Genomic DNA, 8,151 nt, shown 5'->3' with positions numbered 1-8,151 from the left:
GAGAGGATCTGTGGCGTGGGCTGAGCAGTCCAGAGAGAGGAGCCCAAAGAGCAGCCGGGTCTGGGGAGCCGGCTGGAGATGGATTTTATGTTAATGTCTTAGTTAATAAAACCCAGGGAGGGGGAGATGGGTGAGTTTGGATGTTGCATAATGTGTGGCTTGTGTTTGCAGAGCAGGTTGGGTTGGGGAAGGCTCCCGCTTGCACACGGGGTTGGTTGGCAGAAGGACAATGTCAGGGCTGCCCGTGAATGAACAGGGTTGCAGGAAGGAGCCAGGTATTCAGCAAATACACTGGGCTGTATCCCTGTTTCCCGCACCTTGCAAATAAGTTGTGGGGGGACAGGACTGGAGTACTCTTTTTCAAATGTGCATTGGCTGGATTATTAATGTGGGCTCCTTGTCCAAACTCTTTCTGGGAGTTCAGCTACTTTGTCCATTTATATAGTAACTGGGGAGGTGTTTGTCAGCCTGTTTTTGGTTTGATAGGGGAATGGTGGTGGGCAAACCCCCTGGAAAATGTTTCAGTGTCTCACAGAGCAAGGAGACAGCATGGTGACCCGAAGCACTGAAAAGTCAGAGAACACACGAGTAGCAAGACACCGTTACACTGCACATTGAGTGTTGCATTCAGTTTTATTGTCTCACTTACAAAGACAACTGAGGAAAAGATGAGGGTGAAAGTATCTATCAAGAATATTCATGCAACCAGTACATAGCCGCAGTGCAAAGCTAAGGGCCAGAGAGGAGCAAGAAGCCATCATTTAGACAAGACATTAGAAATTATAAATGAGAGCTATTGTGTTACTGGATAAAATTCATCCCTGTGTGTCCTTTAAATGTGACTGAGTCCACATTGATGTCAATGTGATTGACTTCAAACGGGCCAGGATTTCACTCTCAGGGCTTAAGCGGAACGTAAGTGGTGTACACACTTTGTGCTCACGCTCTGCCTGTCCTAACAGGAGCCCAGCAGACATGAAAGAAACCTCAAGTTATATTGGGTGTCAAAAGTAAGAGGGTCAAAAATGTACAGCAGCAAACCCCCAGTGTGGCACTGGACCAGGTTTTCCTGTCACTTGCCCTGGCATAAGTGAGAGTTAACTTCAGTCCACGTAAGATCAGTGTGAGCGACAGGAGAACCAGGCCAGCTGTATCCCAAGTAGTGAAGTCTTAGCAGCATATTGTACAAACCAAAATCTCAGCCTCACATCCAAGCGCAGCACCCAGCTAAGTGTCACACTGAAGTGGGGGGTGGGGGATTCTGGTTCTGATCGGGAGATACAAATTGACAGAACCAGGCAGTAGATAATGCAGAAGGAATTGATGCTGTCTGGGCTTAAATTTCACTTCAGAAATAATCATTCCTTATCCCAGCTCCAGGCTCAAATAAATCACGCAAGGTGAAATTCACTCCTGTGTGACATAAACGTGCCTGGGTCTTGTAAGTGCCCTTGGCCTAGGGGTCAATTTTACCTAACATCTCCATCATTATCCCTTAGAAGAACCCATTCCCAAAGCAGACAGAGCCAGATTCTCAGCTGGGTTGAATCAGAAGAGCATCATTCAAGTCAGTGGCATCAACTGCGGGTCTGGGCTAATATCAACTTAGGCCTTGTTAGATAAAGCGCTCTCAGGTTGCAATGTTTCACTTTCCTGCCCTTGACAAACCACCACTGTGCTTTCAAAATTCTCCTTGCCCAATTTCCTGCTCTCTGCTTGAGCAAAATTCTCCGACTTGAGTTGTGCTTCATTAAAGAAAATGTCTTTCCCGCCTCACACACTCATACCCAACTAGTGCAGCTCATTGCTTTCAAGAGCCAGTATGAGACAGAAGGCGTAACTCCCTGGTCACAATTTGCAGATGACTTGAAAACGGAGGGAATGGTAAATAACAAAGAGGAGAGGTCACTGATTCAGAGCAATTTGGATCGCTTAGTAAACTGGTTGCAAGCAAAAAAGCATGTATGTTAAAATGGCTAAATGTCAATGTATATATCTAGGAACAAAGGCTGCGGGCCATACTTACAGGATGGGGACTCCATCAGGGGAAGCAGTGACTTTGAAAAAGTTTGGGGGGTTCTGTATTTGGCCCTGGTGCAAGTACTGTTGGAATCCTATGTCCAGTTCTGGCGTCCACAGTTCAAGAAGGATGTTGATAAATTGGACAGCGTTCAGAGAAGAGCCACGAGAATGAGTAAAAGATTGGAAAACGTGCCTTAGAATGATAGACTCACGGAGCTCAATTTATTTAGCTTAACAAAGAGAAGGTCAAGGGGTGATTTGGTCACACTCTACAAGTACAGTCATGGGGAACAAATATTTAATAAAGGGCTCTTCAGTCTAACAGAGGAAGGTCTAACATGATCCAACGGGTGGAAGTCAAAGCGAGATAAATTCAGTCTGAAAATAAGATGTACAGTTTGAACAGTGAGAGTAATTAACTGTTGGAACAATTGACCAAGGTTTGTAGTTGATATTCCATCGCTGACAGTTTTTAAATCAAGATGGGATATTTTTGTAAAAGATCTGCTCTGAGGATTATTTGGGGGCCTTCTCTGAGTTCAGCCTAGCTGATCACAAAGGTCCTGTCTGGCTTTGAATCTCTATGCATCTATGAAAGCGTCTGCTCCCCCGCTGTCAAATCAAATGCCAATATATTAGGGGACAAGCCTGGGTGCTACACCAGCTGAGAGCTTGTTCCCTAATGTATTTTATAGACAGTAGCAGGAAAACACTGCAGGAGAGGTTTGGAGCCATAGCAAAGAGGCTGTGCAGAGAAAGACCATGCCCTGATCACCAGCAGTAAGTGCGCACTAGGGTTACTTGGATTTGTATTGCATTTTCTGCCTCAGTTACACAAGGAGCCATTTTGGCCCTTACTTCTTTGGTGGCCACCAGTGAGGAAAGGGTAGTGTTTTCTGATAATGCCAGGAGTACAGGCACTGAGATGATTTAGAGGCTTGTCCTGCAGCAGGTTCTCTTGGGTCCTGAACACCTTGGTTTCGCTGCTGTGTTGGTGGAAGTTCTGTCTCGCTATGGCTCAGGTCCTGCTCTGGTATCTGGGGCTCCAGGTCCTGATGGGGGCTTGGGTCCCACTCTGGTATCTGGGGCTCTGAGGCCTGACGGGGACTTGAGTCCTGCTCTGGCGTTTGAAGCTCCGGGGCCTGACGGAAGCTCGGGTCCTGCTCTTGTGTCTGGGGTTCCAGCACTTGATGGGGGCTTGGGTCTCGCTCTGGTGTCTGGGGCTCCGGGGCCTGACAGGGACTCGAATCCTGCTTTGGTGTTTGAGGCTCGGGGGCCTGATGGGAGCTCGGGTCCTGCTCCTGTTTCTGGGGCTCTGGGGCCTGACGGGGACTTGGGTCCCGCTCTGACATTTGAGGCTCCAGGGCCTGATGGGGACTCGGGTCCTGCTCTGGTGTTTGAGGCTTGGGGGCCTGATGGGGGCTTGGGTCCTGCTCTGAAATCTGGAACTCTGGAGCTTGACATGGGCTCAGGTCCCTCTCTGGTGTTTGAGGCTCTGGGGTCTGATGGGGACTCGAATCCTGCTTTGGTGTTTGAGGCTCGGGAACCTGATGGGAGCTCGGGTCCTGCTCCGGTTTCTGGGGCTCTGGGGCCTGACGGGGACTTGGGTCCCACTCTGACGTTTGAGGCTCCAGGGCCTGACGGGGACTCGGGTCCTGCTCCGGGTTCTGGGGTTCCAGCACTTGATGGGGGCTTGGATCCCGCTCCGGCGTTTGAGGCTCGGGGGCCTGATGGGGGCTCGGGTCCTGCTCTGGTGTTTGAGGCTCGGGGGCCTGATGGGGGCTCGAGTCCCGTTCTGAAATCTGGAACTCCGGAGCCTGACGTGGGGTTGGGTCCCTCTCTGGTGTTTGAGGCTCCAGGGCCTGACGGGGGCTCAGGTCCTGCTCTGGTTTCTGGGGTTCCAGCACTTGATGGGGGCTTGGGTCCCGCTCCGGCGTTTGAGGCTTCAAGGCCTGATGGGGGCTCGGGTCCTGCTCTGGTGTTTGAGGCTTGGGGGCCTGATGGGGGCTCGGGTCCTGCTCTGGTGTTTGAGGCTCGGGGGCCTGATGGGGGCTCGGGTCCCGTTCTGAAATCTGGAACTCCGGAGCCTGATGTGGGGTCGGGTCTCGCTCTGGTGTCTGAGGCTCCTGTGTGTGCTCCCCACACTTTGCTTCTCCCTGGGATGCTGAGCGTCCACCGTGGCCTGGTCGCTGACCCTGGCTTACTTCCCTGTAACAAGCCTTGGCCACTTGGAACACCAGCACGAGAAACCCGCTGAAGTCAAGTCTGCCATCACTGTCAGTGTCCAGCAGCTGCAGCATCTTGTCTATGGTCTGGAGACCCGGGGGGACCTGCAAGGAAACAACACCCCGACCAAAACCTGTTAACCCTTCAAATATTCTCCAGTTAGAAACAACAAGCCAGCTCGGTTGTAATGCCCGGGTGTAATGCCTACACTTATGGCGGGGTGTAGTTTACAGACATCCACATCCAGCTAACATGGGTCTAAAGAGCAGTGTAGCCTGTGAGGCCTGTCTTAGGCAAGTAGAATAGAGTGCCCTACACCCCTGAACCCCCACAGCTCTCTCCACACCCACGCTGTGCCTCCCACTGCTATCTCTAGCAGAGTGTCCTGCTGCCCCCCCCACTGCTGTGGCCTTTGCCCCTGCTGTGAAAGGCACCGGCGGTGAGGAAAGGCTCCGGCGGTGGGGACGCAGTGGGGAAAGACTCTGGCAGCTCCCCGCTGCTGGAGCCTTTCACTGCGGCATGTAGTGACACGTGTAATGCCTCTGCACGCCACCGTAAGTGCCGGCATAGTCTCAGGGCGAAATGGCCCGACAGTTTGGACTATGGAGGTGTGGATTCCCCAGAAAATCCAAGAGCTGTGCTGTAGCTCCCCTGCATGGATGCTGCAGGCACGTGCAAAAAGGTTCCTAGTTCGCATTAGCGGAATCCACGTCAACGGGAAAGGGAAACGCTGAGAAAAAAATCCCTTCAGAAAATTCTGTTTCAGAGTGAAATTTTCAGTTTGAAATGTATTATATTTTTTCCTTTTTTACATTGGTTTTATGATTTGCACGTTATTTCATGACATGTCAGCAGGCGTTGTGCATAATAACGCATCTCATAGCGTGTCATGTCATCGTATGACATAATGGTCAAAATATTTATTTTATTTTAAAATATGTTCAGGGCAGCTGCTCCTTAGCACAGATTGAAACGTCCCTTCTTTACCAGCTCAGCCTGTCAAACTGTTTCATTACGACACAAACCGGAGAACAGACTCTTGTGCAGTCTCTTACATCCGTTCCCAAACAAAAACACATGCGTCCTAGAAGAGACACTCGTTGCATAGACCTTCCCCCTCCTCACTCCTGAGCCTAGTAACTAGCACAGGGATCATGGCAGTGCTCACCACGGTCACATCACTAAACTCCTGGCAGATGAGCTGCCTCAGCTCCCCCTTGCTCAACGTGGGGCAGGCGCCATCCTTCTTTGCAGACACGTAGAAAGCATTGATAATGCCTTTGATATTGCTCAGCAGCTGAGTCATCTCCCTACACGTTCTAGTGAGCCTGGAAGAGAGGAACAGACATAATTTTTCCCCAGTGACACTAAACTCAGGTTTAATCTCAGATCCCACGTGGATGTGCATGATGGAAACAACGAAGTGGCTAAACAGATGGACTAATGAACAGTCAAAAAGATGGGTAGGTGGAGAGGTGGATGCCTGGATGAGCAGACAAATAGATAATGCCTAGCTGAGCATATGGAGAGCTAGATAGATGGACAGCCCCATGGATGCATGGCTGGAGAGACAGATAGATAGATGCCTGGACTGGTGGCTGGAGAGCTAGACAGATCAATGGATGGCTGGAGAGGTGGATGGATAAACAATTGGTGAGATGGAAGGATAGTTGGAGGGATAGACAGATGGATAGACAGTTGGTGAGGTGGAAGGATAGTTGGAGGGATAGACAGATGGATAGACAGTTGGTGAGATGGAAGGATAGTTGGAGGGATAGATGGAGAGATTGACAGTGAGATGGATGGAGCGTTGGAGGGATAGATAAATAGCCCCCTTTCCTCATTTATCATTTTGCTTCTGACCACAGATTAAATACAGTCGATTGTTATTTCTAATTCATGGTCTGCTACAGTCACTGGTTGGAAAAAACAAATAGAGACATTCCTTTAAGACAGCTCGGCGCTGATACATCCAGGAACCTGTTCCTCACTTATATCGGTCCTGGTTTACTACCACCAATAACATTCAACATCTGTGAAAATAACAAGATCCCCGGTATCCAGACTTACCTGGTCCAGTAACAAGAAAAGTGCAGTAGAATAGTTTGGAGTGGAGCAGAGATCTTATATAGGGTTCTTAATCATACCCTGTGTATCTGCCAAAGGCGACACCCTCGACGTGCAATGGCCTGATTCATTTCTAAGCAGTTCAGCTTTCCCCCTCTGCGGCTTTATTTATCTCTCACTTCTGTTGTCCTGATTTGCTGCACCAGCGACTGCAGAATATGTCCAACGCTAGCCCCACCCTGGACGCCTTGCCAAGGTATTTTACAGAAAGGCTACTTTTAATTTTGCTTTAGGTGTCACCCAGAAATGTCTCTGAATTTCTGTGGGGCAAACCTGTTTTGCAAGGATCAGCTTCTCAAAGTGATGGGCTTTAGGTGGAGAAGCAGGGGAAGAAGCCACACATAACATAAAGGAATATGCTGTAAAATATATTCCTTAGGGGACGTTCTCTGGCCTATGTTACACTGGAGGTCAGACAAGATGATCACCAGGGTCCCTTCTGGCTTTGGAATCTGTGGAATATTTTTTGAAAAGCGACTGTGATATTAAAGTGACGGGAATCGTTTTTTTATGAGCGGGTTAAACCCAACTACTCTCCTCCCACTGCTATTGTGCTTTCGGTCTCTGAGCGCAAAATATGACAGCGTTAGTTCATGTAAACTCTGCCTGTGGCTGTAGGTGCCTTGCTGTTAGGACCACACAGCTGTGTGCGTGCCGTGGAGGGGAAATGTTGTCAGTGACACTCTTCTGCATAAGTGTCTGTGTGTGTTGGGGGGTAAGTATCCTTTGGATCAGTCTTCTGAGTGCGTGTGCGTAGAGGGGTACGTGTTAACACCCTATCTGTGCTTGTTGAGGGCGGTTAGTCTGGTTAAAAATGCACCTCTGGGTGTGTGGTGAGTATCATTTAAAAGATTTCTTATTTGGGCTAACTTTGAACCTGCCTGAACATTGTAGATTTAAAAATTTGATGCTGACACATTGAAGAAGGAGCAGAAAGGGGCAGAATTAAAGACAAACACAGAACCACCCCCATCCTGGTAACGATATTCATTTGAAATTGACACGGCACCTCTCCCCCCCAAGCACTTTTAAGAGAAGCCGAAATGTCAGAGTTAAGTCCCCTACTTGCTCCCTTCTGTTCTGTGAGGTCAGGTCTTCACTGAGGGCCCACTCCTGTAATGGGTTACTCAGAGTAGCAAACGCTGCTCCTGGCAGTAAGTGTTTTCAGGATCAGGCTCTCTACACTTGGATCTGTGCAGGTCGACCAATGCACCTGCACATGTGAGAATGCAGGATCAGGTCCTCTGAGTGCAAGCTGTTTGGAATAGGGCCATGCCGTTTGATGGCTGGGAAGTGCCTAAGGCACTAAATAAATAAATGACAATGATAGTAATTAATATTACAGAGGAGCGGGGGTGGGGGTGAGAGAAAATGTCTATTGAAGAACTAAATACAATCTATGGATTCCACCACATATAGGGCAGCCACTTAACATGTAGGGAAAAATCGATCCCTCATTTACAGCACTTGCCATAGCAGGCAATGCGGCCTAGTGAATCAGACCCTTGCCTAAGAGATATGAGATCTGGCTTCTAGTCCTAGCTCTGCCATTACCTAATATATAATCCTCTGTAAATCTCTTGCCTTCTGGTTCCTCTCCCATCCTTTGTCTATTTAGATTGCAATCGCTTTAAGGCAGGGACTGTCTCTTGCCAGGTTTTTTTTACAGCTCCCAGCCCAATGGGCCTATGATCTCGGGTGGTTACTTTAGGCACTGCTGTAATAGAAACAATAATTACAATGTCAATCAGAAGGCAGCAGAGGTATCTGAGGGCG

The sequence above is a fragment of the Eretmochelys imbricata genome, chromosome 24 (genome assembly GCF_965152235.1).
Source record: "Eretmochelys imbricata isolate rEreImb1 chromosome 24, rEreImb1.hap1, whole genome shotgun sequence".
NCBI lineage: Eukaryota > Metazoa > Chordata > Testudines > Cheloniidae > Eretmochelys > Eretmochelys imbricata.
This window is presented reverse-complemented; position numbering follows the sequence as displayed.